Genomic DNA, 11465 nt, shown 5'->3' with positions numbered 1-11465 from the left:
TGCTCTTGCCCTCCAAGCCAGCTCAAAAGTTGAATAGAGTCAGTACCAGAAAAAAACTAAAGAGGACTGAAAACATGCAGAAATGTCTTGAACAACAGTTACTATATTAAGCTACATCTTTGAAAAAACACACACACACACTGGGAGTGTCTACGTGAGACATTTACTACAGAGTAGATTAATTAGCTCTGCAGTAAATGTTGCATGTTTACACATGGGTGTCTGGTGCCTCTCAATATGGGGGGGGGGGGAAAGAGGTGGGGCATGTGCTCCCCCCCCAACACCAGTTGGCAACCGGGGGGAGTCCCCCCGGCGGCCATTCCCACTAGCCGGGGTGGTGCCGGGGTCCCCTGGCAGCCGATCCCGCTGGCCAGGAGGGGCGTCAATCTCACTCACCATAAAAGCAGCTGTGCCTGGAGCTCCATGCTCCGGAAGCAGCACAGCCACTTTTGCTGGCGGCCCCGCTCCCCAGCTGGCGCTTGCAGTGGGGGGCACTGGTGCTCCCATCTGCCCCTCTGCCCACTGGCTACACAGGGAGCACAGCCTGCCAGTGGACCCCCTGTCATTCTCAGGGGATGCACATGCACCCCCTGTGTCACACCTGCATCTACATGCGTGCCCCTATTAGGCTGGAGTAAATTAATTAACTCCACAGCAGGAAAGTACTTGTAAATACTAGTACTATCCTGCTGCAGAGTTTTTTTTTTTTACTTCACAGCACTGAACGTGTAGATGGCTGGCTGAGGCATGAGGGTGTTTCAGTGTGAGGGCTGCCTCCTGGCTAGCCCTGCACTGGAGCACCCTCGTGCCCCCGCTAGCCCCTCTGCAGCATGTTGAGCCAGAGGGGAGCAGCCCTGGGCTGGCAGGCTGACCCCCAGGACCCCCTGCCAACTGGGGACACTCTGACCCGGCTCAACGTACTGTGGTCCTGGGTGCACCTTCAAATGGTGTGCCCAGGAACAATAAACTTTAGAGAAATAAGTTCCAGAGTTTATTGCTTCACATTAATTGCATCTGTAGATACACCCAATGTGTAGAATGTACAGAGCATCCACACTAAGTTTCCCTTGGCAATATCAGTTTGCAGAAGCTGACCTCCAGCAGTTCTAACACCATTACCTCCACAGTCCACTGGCAGAGCCTTGTTGAATATGATCTGTCACCACTCTCTTTCATTGTATCATTCCCAAACATGGAGAAAGAACATGTGGTCTTGCTGGCCTTGTGGTCAAGACACAAGCCTGGGAATTTATCCGAGTCAAGACTGAGCTTTCTGTGACCTGCAACAAACTTACTAGTAATTTCTCCCTGTGTGTCAGTACCCACTATGTAAAACAGACACAATACCGCCCTCAAGATAATGAGCCACACAGCAGTACAGCAAGAATAAAATACATTAGCCATCACAATACACTTGGAAAAAGTCAAAGACCCTAAGAACCAACACCGAAACAACGGTTTACATAGGACCTAATTAATCAGCTCCTTTGTCATAAACTAATACTTTAAAGCAGTGGTTCTCGATCTTTTTTTGTACCAGGACTCATTTGTAAACATCAATGGCCAGTCCTGACCCACTGCCCCTCGCTCCTGACCTGCTACCCCCAGCCTCAGGTCCTAGTCCCCCAGTGTGTGGGGCAGAGGGGGCCCCCAAGCAGCCCCTGGCAGGCTGGAGCTGCGCCAGCCTGCAAGCAAAAAGCCATGGTTTCCCACGTTTTTCTCCTTTAAAGGAGAATCCATTTTGATAGTATGCTGATCCGCTTTCAAAGTTTGCTCGTGGCCCTTTCATATATTCTTGCAACCCACTTTTGGGCCGTGACCCATGGGTTAAGAAACGCTGCTTTAGAGCTCCCTCATTTTGGCCTCGTACAGAATCCAGAATGATGCTGGTTTGCACAAAGAACCATGAAGGTTTCCTCTTCAGCACAAGTCTACATATCATCATGCTCAGGCAGCTGCTGCAGTCTTATCTTTTACATAACTCCAGTCCACATCTCACAGGGAAGATGAAATGCAAATAGATCACTTGACATGGCAATTTAAAACTAGCACCCAGATTTGCATGGAAAGCAACTGGCTGATCAAAATTCTTTTCCATAAACCTAGCAAAACGCTTAAGCCTTTTAACACATCTGTACTAGAACTGAAGACTCATACCCATATGCTGAATGGGAGAAAGTAAGATGAATATTACTGTGACTATCACCTTAGAGACACTGCTGGACTTTTAGGTACAGGTTTGGAGGAAGGAGGGCAAGGGAAGACTGGAAATATCAGAGTTGGCTTTGGAAAGGAAGGGAAAACTAGAGTGAAAAATAAGCTGTTATTGAACACAGGCACCAGGGAACCTGTATGTCAAGGAAATGAAAGACTAGAGCAGTTTTTTGTGGAAGGATTTTCTTACAATCCCTGCAGGCGAGGAGTCATTGGCTAATGCAAGTGCAAGGCAAGAAGGCACCCCCACCTCAGGTGAGTTCAGTCAGGATACAGGTTTGACACCACTGAGTTTGCCTTGTTATGTACTGTATAACCAACATACCCTGTCTTCACTGTGCCTTTCCCTTCTGGTATCTGATGTTTAGTGGTTAAACTGAGGTTAAAAAAAAAGGACCTTCCTATTAGAAACAAAGACAAGCTTCTGAAGCCTTCACCAGGCAAAGAGCATTATAATCTCAGGTACTGAGTTTTAATCCCTGTTTCCTGATGCATGTACTGGCAACACCTGCTTATCTTCTCTCTGCTGAACAGAGAACTCTAACCCTCTTCATCATAGGAAACAGAGATAAAATGAAGTTAGGCAATAACAGCCCTAGCAGGATAGCCTGTGTGAGACTCCCCCATCTGTCTTGCAGGGCTCTCAGTATGGGAACACCATGTTCAAACCTGCCTTTCATTCAAGGTTTGCTGTAGGGGGAGGGACAAGAACAGGGAAAATTAGAGATCTCTAAGACTCGTAGAATAGAGAGGCTTTATGGAATTTGAACTCCAAAGCAGCAAGCCCAGCTATTCCAAGGTGGTCCATAAAGCCACCCTAGAATTGCTACATATCCCAGAAGCTGAGATTCTGTCCCATCCAGATTAGGACAACCTCAGCCTGGCCATTCACTTGGATGATGTTTATGATTACTGTGTCCACTTAGAGGTGGAGCTTGGGTCAGTCTAGTTGCCAGAGAAACTGAGATTGCTGCCAGAAAATGTTAGCATGTGCATCTACTCCATGGGTGGGCAAAATGCGGCCCGGGGGCCAGATGCGGTCTGCCAGGCCATTCTATCCGGCTTGTGGGGCCCCTAAAAAAAAAAAAATGTAGAAAATTAATATTTATCTGCCCCTGACTGCCTATCATGCGGCCCACAATGGCTTGCCAAAACTCAGTAGGCGGCCTTCGGCCCAAAATAACTGCCCACCCTGATTTACTCTGACAGGAAAGGAAAAACTTCATCTTCCATCCTACCCCAATGCTTTGGTATGAGCCATCACCACCTCACCAGCCACCTCTTTTGTCAAAGGTTATAGTAGCTTGAAGCAGAATGGGGTGCTCTTACCATACATGCCAAGGAAGGGGAGCTACGGAAAGAACCTTGCTTAGAAATATTCATACATATCCACTTACCTTTACCACTGCCTCAGTTGCACCTACCTTAGTCACACAGCTGCACTTCCTGCCATTAAAGGCCAGGCAAGAGCAGATGCATACACTTAGGGCAATGAATACCATGTTGAGTTCAAATTCTTTCCCTCTCTCCGCTCCTCATGGTGCCATCAAGCAGCCTGGGGACTTTTATAGATACACAAATGCAGAGTTCACTAACAAGACAGAACTGCAGGATACAGAGCCATGCAAAAAGGCTGTTTAGAGATGTATGCAAATAAATAAACTCCCATGAGCGAGAATAAAACTTAACAAGTCACTGAATAAAAACTAATGAGTCACTAACAAGCCCAATTTCAATGCAACTCCTTGGGAGAAGAATGCAGATATATTTTCCTACTATTCCCCAACAAGAAGCAGAGCTACTTTTGTTTCATTTATTAAAAGACAGCTATTTCTTTGATGCTGGCATATTAGATTAATTAATTAGTCCTTCTATGCCTATACTGAGATTGAGAGCCACACTGAAAGTCCCCCCCCACACCTACACATACAGAGATCAAATAGACAAATAATTAAGCAACTTGCTCTTTGATCCAAGATCTCTTACTGTATGTTTAGATCAGACAGCTATAGAGATGATTGTAAGGAAGCATGGGTGTAAGGGACAGCATCCACTAGTCAAAACATCACTCCATACACAAAGAAAAGGTAATCCACTGGTTAGATTGCTAGAGGGACCTGGAAGACTAGAGTTCAATTCCAGACTCTGCCACTGACTTCCTGCATGACCCTGGGCAAGTCACTTACTCTCATTATACAGGGAGGGATCCAAAGCATAGAAATACTATTAGTCTCACAGGAACACCACAAACAGGTGGTGAGACACTTAAATACTCTGGTAATAGGGACTTTAAGTACATGCTCCTGTACATGGCACCTCACAGGAGGAAATTCCCCACTTGAAATTACCTATACATGCTGAAGGACAATTGTTGAAGAGAGAGAGAAACAACAGGTCACAAAAGCTTTCATCATAGCCACACTTCACCGCTATTCTCAAGTGCTCTCTTAGTGTAGGCAGATGCCCATCCCTCTTTGCTGAATTATGTAGTTTAAACAGTGACATCTCCATGCCTACAGCAAACTTAGCGACACTACAGTCTGAGGCTAGCCACATTCCTGGAGAGGGAAAGTCAACACTGGGACCTCTGAAGGCATGTCTGAAGTTTCAATGCTTTCTCAGCTATTTCTCATAGAGGTGGGGGTCTCTCTTCCTACCATATATAACTCTTTTTCCAGCCATGTCACCTGGTGAGGGGGGTGGGGAGTAGGGATGTGAAAGTAATAGCACATATTTCTATCAGGCTTTCAGTTTCAAGCAATCCTCATAAATACCCCCGAGAACTAGACAGTAATTGAACCCCTCCATATGAAGTCTGTGGAAGTCCTGGGACTACAATTCAGCAGGTTCTGCGTTCAGACCAGCTCCTCTTGCTAAATGAAGCAGAGTCACACATTGTAGCTTGGCTAATGAAGACTCAAGGAAAGGGCATGAATGCTACCAGCAACCTCCCCAATACACATCATCCATTACTTAACACTTCCTCCAGCTTTGCCTATCAGCTCAGGGGAAAAAAACAGTGCCTTTTACTGTGCCCGCAAAAAGACATCTCCACTTCTTCCAAGAACAAAACTAGCATTCAAAACACATGCCCTTGGAGACTAAGGCAAGCTCAACTACTAGCATTTGGTGAAGGTAAAACACATGGGGGTCAGAGATCTTGGTTCTGAGTACATAAATGCACAGAACCACAATGCATGCATGACCCATCATGAAGGCCAGCCAGAGTTTGCAGGGTTGCCATGCCTCATGGTTTTGTCTCAAGTCTCTTGCTGGTTGATATTTTACATAAAGACCAAGCTATATGCACATGCAGTATTGCCAGGAGCCCAAAAACAGTCCCTAGTTTCTTGTACCCTAGGACACAAGACTAGCATAGAGGGCATGTTCAGTGAAGATACCCCAAGACACCTTGGTGAGAAGCAAAATAAACCACACCTACTGTGGCCTGATCATTTTTTCAAACCACCTATATGGAAATAGCTCTTGGTAACCAAACAGGAAATGAGAACTTTGAGGCACAGAATGAAGAAAACATTACTTTGATTCCTAAACATATACAAACACACACATATCATAGGGTGATATCTTTTATTGGATCAACTACATAGCGGGGCTATAATTAGAACAAACTGTTGAGTACAAGACATTCTTCATCAGGACCTGCATTTGGAAGGTTGTTTAACTCTACCCCAACTGTGTAGTCGGTCAAGTGAAAGAGATCACCCTAAGAAATCCTTGCCTCTTGCATAATTCCTGGACCATCATGGCTACAACATCATCACTCTACCACTACCACTTCCTAGACAAAGGCACAAGTTCTGAGAACATCTCTAATTAGTAACATCTTCACTCCAGTAGACGTGGCCAGATCTCACAATATGCACAGCCGACATTCAAGACACTGACTTGCAACTATACAGCTAAACTGCCTGCTGAGGATGCAAACATTAACAGTAAAACAAAATTTGCACCTTGTTTCTCCACATAGACTGAGAAAATATCCTCAGTTCACCTGAACTTATCAAACTCCATTGTCTTTAGGGGAGCTGTGCTGGGGTGTACCAGCTGGGGATCATGCCTACTTTCCCTAAACCCAAGATAAGCACTTTCAAGTAGATTAGGGAGGATTCAGGCCCACCCTCACACCTCAACAGGTTTAGTGAGTGAATCACATGAGTGTGATTTCTACAATTTACTGTGGAAAACTAACCCTAAACTACTGCAAGGATTAATATCTGCAAAGCTACTTGCATGTGAAAAACAACTAGTGAACAATAAATTTGGTTCTAGTCCTGTTTACACTATTGCCAAGTGACCCTCTTGCATTAGTTTATCCTTTGAGGCTGCTTCGCAAAGCTACCAGGTGCAGCAATGAAACCAGAGCTGTCTTCCATCTGTAGGCTAAAGACAGCAGCAAGTGTTGTTCTCATTTGGAAGATTATCTTTGTAGCAGTAAATAGCAGACACTTAAATTCAAAAAAAAAAAAAATGCTTGTTGCCTTTTTCCTATACAAAGCAGCCACCTATTCAATTGAAATAAAGAGCTAAATGAACTTTTAGAACCTTGACAAATTATATTTATGACTTAATTTGGCCTCTGTTGCAAATTCAAAAAATGACCTATGCCTCTAAATGTTGGAAGCTATAGCAAAAAGGCGGCCAAGGAATAGATCACTCTGGATGGGCCCTGCATAAATACTCTTCCTCTTACTTCTGTCCTCTGCCACTGTGAGAGACAGGACATTGGACCAGACAGGTTTATGGCCTGATCAACCCAGCATCTCTTATATTCTTTAGGATGACAACCAAGTCAAAGAGGAGAGGCTATAAGGAGCAAATAAGCCCTCTGCTCATCAGGATGGCTTCTACAGATCACGGCTGGGGCAGACAAATCTGGTTGGGTTATAAATCAATACATGACTTCACCAGCTCAAATTCTGGAAGAGGTCCAAAACCTCATGCACTTCAGGTCTTAAATCTGTCTAATGGGCACAAAGGATGAGACCTCCCCACAGCAAGGGAGGGTTTCCTATGGTAGGGTTTCTTGCCCCTTGTTCTAAAGGATCTTGTATATAGCCAGGGTACTGGACAGGATAGACCTCTGGTATAGCCTGTCATGGCAGTTACTCAGTTCCAGTCTCCTGGGCTGCCTAACCTGCAGAATGGGCAGTTTTTGGAGTGAATACTGTGTTGATTTCATTTTACAGGTATTCCCCACCAAAAAACTGTTTTAACAATCTCCTTAGAATATGAAAAGGAAGCTTTGAATTATCTTTGGTAGTCAGGAGAAGCCACTGGGGTTTCTAGAGACTCTCTTTACACATTATGTGGCCCATAAGGGGCACATAGAGCAGATCCCAACAGCAACACACTGCTCATCTTCAAAAAAAATCCTGAGTTAGAAGAGACATCATAGATTTGAAAGGATGCTGCTCACTGGGGTATTCCTAGATGCAGATGTTGACTCAGATCTAAGGCCTGCATTCCCTGGCCTCTTTTTCCCTGTGGCTCTCAGGAAGCCCTACAGGAAGGATACACGGTTATATATATGCACACAGTCACTAAAGACTTCCAAACTTGAATGCTGTTAAGAGGAAGGCTCCAGAGTTCAAAGACAGGGTCTTTTCCTTAAGAGACACAGAGCTCCTTCTTACTTAGAAAGAGATGGGGAACTGGTATTGCTCACCTAGAAGAAAACCATTAAAACTGAGCAAGGTATACTGCAGAGGTCGCCAACATACCCACTCCCGTATCTCCTCTTTTGCACTCAAAAGTCACTTGGTACCAAACACTGGCAGAACAGATACTTCTATGAAGACGGGAGGTTGATTCTTAGCCTTGTGGACATGGAGATCAGAAAAAAGGAAGGAGGAAGGAAGCCCCATTAGGGTTACAAGATCAAAGACCTACACTACAAACTCTCCAGCTCATAGCTGACATCTCTTTTGTCCAACAAGGACAGTGCATCCATGTAGCATTGTTTATAAAGGCTAATGCTATAATATATTCCCTATGGCTCAAACACTTGCCAAGGGAGTATTCTCCTTTCTTCGGCACTAGCATCACACCACAGCCACAAAGCAGCATTGTACGAGGGAAGTGGGTTCTAGGCAGCAAATTTATTCAAGGTGCCATCTTTTACCAGGAGAAGACTAATCGTAAATGGGCAAACAGGATAAGAAGAGCCATGCCATGAGGAGGAAAAGACAAGTATTTTAATTGAGAGAGAATATCCCCAGCACAATGAGGTGACCTCACTGTGGGACTAGCCCACTAATCTGCATGTGCTATATTACACACATTCAAATAAAGCCAGAGTAAATGCTGAACACTTAAAAAAAGATATAGGCAGACGTAGTTAATCTAAGCAATATGGCCAAATAAGGCCAATGGAGTCCTCAAGTATACTGGGAGCTGTATTGACGAGTCTGGGTGGAAGTGAAACTCTGTAAGTAATTTGCGTCAGTGAAGTTTTGCTTTAATCCTTGGATGTCTGTCTTCTGAGTAACCAGGGACTGCATGCTGCACTGGTTATATGCAGGTAGCACAGGCAGTGCTAGTGCCCCACACTTCCCCACCAGCTGGCCACCACACAAACAGCAGGATTATCTGGTCCTCTACTGTCAGGCTCAAGAGATTCAGGCCTCTACAGCAGCAGGAGCAATGCTGGGTGTGGCAGCCCCCACATGGGGCAGATGCAGCCCTTTGCTAATCCAGTTCTTATGCCTTCCTTTCTCTAGTCCAAGAACTCCTCAAGGGAGCTGCCTTTAAAATAGTACACTTTGATACAATATAACCAGCCAGTGCCTCCAGCTTCAGAATGCCATAATGCATCCTCCTGCCCCACCACGAACACATAAACTGAAAAAACCAAGGAGTTGAGAAAGAGGCAGATGAAACTGCCTCCCTTAACAATGTGTTACTGATCTTTCAGTCAGTAACGCATGTTAAAAAAAAAAGCTTGGAGAAGCACAAGCACTGAAACCTTATCCCTTACCATCTCAGAGAGGATCTAGCCGTCCTCAACTGCTCTTCAAAGTTATCAGACCTAAACTAAATCCTCTAGCTAAAGCCCCAAGCAAACACTTCAGTACAAGGAAGTCGTCAATGGGGACTGTTCTAATAATGCAAACCTCCCCCCCACCTCCACAACCTAACCACAGACACCTGCAACCCACCCAACCAGAGCAGCAGCACCTGGAAGTGTGAGAAGGAAAAATCTCCACCAGGACTAATGCAAAAACAACCTGGGAAGTTCAAGCATTTTAAGCCAGTGCTTGAGAGAGACTGAGCTGGCTAACTGAAAGGACAGTCCTCATTAAGGAGCAGAAACTAGTCGAGAAGCCAAGTCTGAAACCTTGCAAGAGAGGAAGCCACCACATCAAAGCCACCAGCTGGGGGGAAGAAGTGGAGGGGGAGAAGTTGGGGGCGGGGGGAGCCACCTACCTACGTGCCTCCAGACCCTTCTCCAATCCGGATCACCCTGGCCTGCCACGGAGCAAGCGAAGAGCAAGGAGGCAAAAATGAAATTGGGGGGGAAATCAACAGCAATGGGGCATGGATGCTCACCCTCTGGCTCACAGGGCTCCCTACTCTCCTCTCCTGATGAATCCGGCAGGGATAAAACCCAGGGGAGGAGAAAGCCTTGCAAGGGGGGGTGGGACCCGGCAAGGCCCCGCGGGGCAGACTCTGCCCGCGCGCCCCCCGCCAGCGCCATCCCGCCGCGAAGGCTTGGCCAACCCCAGCCCGCCCGGGCTTTGGCGACAGCTGCCTGCAGCGGGGCTCCGGGTCCCGCCGGCTGTGGGGAGGGCTCTGCTGCCTGGCAGGGGCGCCGAGCCCTTTACAAAGCAGGGATCCCCCCATGCCCCACTCCTTTCCCTGCCAGAAGCAGCCGGGGCAGCGGGGACGCTCGCCCGCCCGCGCTCCGCTTACCTGGGGGCAGGGAGATCCGGCCGGGGTGGGGGCAGCAGAGCCGCTCTCGGGCTGCGGCTGGAGGCGTCCCAACCCGGAAACTAGGAGTCCAGGGCCAGAGGGAGGGAGAGCAAAAAACAAATCCCTTGTTGAACTTTTGGGTTTTTCCCCCTTCCCAGTGCCCTCTCCCACGATACAAGCCTTTTAACCCCCCGGCTGCCGGCGTCCAAGAGGCGAGCTCCCGGCTGCAGGGCTGCCTGGCGATCAGCCTGGGATCCCATCCTAGCCCCTGCGATGCGATCCCACCTCCCCGCGCACTCCTCCTCCTCCGCAGCGCATCCCCGGCCTGCCCCGCCCGGGCCTTTGGTCGCCTCTTCAAGGCACGGGGCCGGGGGCAGATCTTGCTTTTCCCAGCCAGGGAAGGGACATCCCTGCCTGACCTTGGCAGTGGTGGAACAGCAGCTCAGCTCAGCGCCTGGGCATGGGGAGAGCTTGCAGTGGACTTGGCTCTTGCTAAGGAATTGTTCAGCGGAGGAGACAAGACAGGCCTGTGTAAGGGACATTGGGAGGGTGGACTAGTGCCCACCAAGTAAATCTGAAAGCCCCACACACACATGTTTAATACGGGGAGGCACTAAGTGCACATCAAGTTACTAGGGACAACTAAAGACAGAAAGGGCATGGGAGAGGAGGTTGCAGGTTCAAAGCGAGTGCACCAAGCGGGGGCACCGAGCAGAACACACCAGGCAGTGCCCATTGGCCCTTGAATGCGTCCAAAGAGCCAGTGGACACTGCCCAGTGAAATTGCCAGGAGATATGAGTGGACAAAGGACAGGAAAATGGCCCTGCAGTCCCCAGGGGTCCTCCTGAGGAGAGGCAGGCCTTCTGATGTGTCCAGGGAGTCATGGGCTTTGGCCCATCAAGGAGAACTATAAGCCTCCCTTAGTAAGCAAGCTACTGGGGACCTGTCAACTGATTGTGGGGGACAACTAAAGCAAATACAGGGATGGGAGTGAGGTCACAGGTTTAACATGAGGGTGCCAAGGGGGACACACCAAGCAGACCACACCAGACAGTGCCCACTGGCCATTCAACAAGTCTGGGGAGCCAGTGGACACTACCCAGTGCATCTCTGCTCAGAAATGAGAACAGACAAAGGACAGGACAGTGCGAGGCGCGCAGCCAGAGACTCTGGTCGAGAGCTAAAGGGATAAGGAAATGGGAGGAAATCAGTGCTTAGCTTGTCAGCCGTGCTTGTGGCCATTGGAAATTTTGAGTCCCTTCCCATTAGCTTGTCCAGATTATCCAAGTCCTAAAAGATGTGGGCATGGGCGGAT

The 11465-nt window shown here is 47.7% G+C and overlaps 1 protein-coding gene across 5 annotated transcripts in view; it reads right to left on the bottom strand.

Moving 5' to 3' along the window:
- Window positions 1-9824, bottom strand: part of CRACR2B (calcium release activated channel regulator 2B) — a 70599-nt gene extending 60775 nt beyond the window's left edge. The window contains exon 1 of one of the 5 annotated variants that reach the window (XM_014522244.1): window positions 9787-9824. The gene's annotated coding sequence lies outside the window, so the exon portion shown is untranslated. Of the gene's footprint in view, window positions 1-6188; window positions 6216-9214; window positions 9296-9574; window positions 9596-9663; window positions 9709-9786 lie in introns of those variants that run through there. The other 4 variants (XM_014522245.2, XM_014522246.2, XM_014522242.2 and 1 more) reach the window with 4 other exon arrangements.
- Window positions 9825-11465: the final 1641 nt, after the last annotated feature.

This window comes from Alligator sinensis, unplaced genomic scaffold (genome assembly GCF_000455745.1).
Source record: "Alligator sinensis unplaced genomic scaffold, ASM45574v1 scaffold950_1, whole genome shotgun sequence".
Classification (NCBI taxonomy): domain Eukaryota; kingdom Metazoa; phylum Chordata; order Crocodylia; family Alligatoridae; genus Alligator; species Alligator sinensis.
This window is presented reverse-complemented; position numbering and strand designations above follow the sequence as displayed.